This window comes from Sinocyclocheilus grahami, unplaced genomic scaffold (genome assembly GCF_001515645.1).
Source record: "Sinocyclocheilus grahami isolate Dianchi unplaced genomic scaffold, SAMN03320097.WGS_v1.1 scaffold73.1, whole genome shotgun sequence".
NCBI lineage: Eukaryota > Metazoa > Chordata > Actinopteri > Cypriniformes > Cyprinidae > Sinocyclocheilus > Sinocyclocheilus grahami.
This window is the reverse complement of record NW_015505252.1, coordinates 632166-632931: the sequence shown is the minus strand read 5'-3', so window position 1 is coordinate 632931 and position 766 is coordinate 632166. Positions and strand designations below refer to the sequence as shown.

At 43.9% G+C, this 766-nt stretch overlaps 1 protein-coding gene across 1 annotated transcript in view; it reads left to right on the top strand.

Moving 5' to 3' along the window:
* Positions 1-766, top strand: part of LOC107585645 (rap guanine nucleotide exchange factor 1-like) — a 38086-nt gene that overhangs the window by 31627 nt on the left and 5693 nt on the right. The gene's annotated exons all lie outside the window — the stretch shown is intronic.

The following is a 766-nucleotide window of genomic DNA, read 5'->3' as shown; positions in this document are numbered from 1 at the left end:
AGCTCTTGGTGCATAAAGAAGATCTGTAAAGTTGCAAAGACTAAAGTCTCAAATCCAAAGAGATTTTCTTTATAAAAGTTAAGAGTTAACCACGCCTACCTAAAATGGCTCGTTTTAACACGCCCCCACATGTCTACCTCACTATGTGGGAAGATTTGCATAACGCCGCCCAAATGTTCAAGCAAAGTCAGAAGGCGTAACTTTTACTCTTGCTGTAGTATTGTTGCCGCTGCCGCCATGTCATGAAGGCGCTGTGTGATTCGTTGTGAAAGCGAAACTACTTTGTAAATTTGACTAGAAATCAGTGGTTAAGTTGTATTTACAACACTGTTCCAGAACAGTTCAGCCCAAATATTCAGATGTGTGCAGCACATTTTATGGAGGACGAGGACTGTTTCCTGGGAGAGCAGCCTACAATGCCGGTGTCTGTTTCTATAAAGTGGGGCAATTCCAACTTTGCAAGGACAGTCTGGCACTTCTGACTCACAGACTGTAAGGACGTTTTCATATTTAAAGGATTTGTCACTGACGATTCGAACGCGAGTTTTGAGCATTGTAGAGTAGCGCTTGTTGTTTGTCATTTCACAAATGCAGACATGGTTTTATGTTTACGCGGCGCGATATGCAACGCAACAACTCGTAAAAAGACAGTATAAGTCATAATGGGGAAGTCGTGGCCTAATGGTTAGAGATTCGGCCTCGTAACCCAAAGTCTCGTACCGGCAGGGATTGTAGGTGGGGGGAGGGAATGTACAGCGCTCTCTTC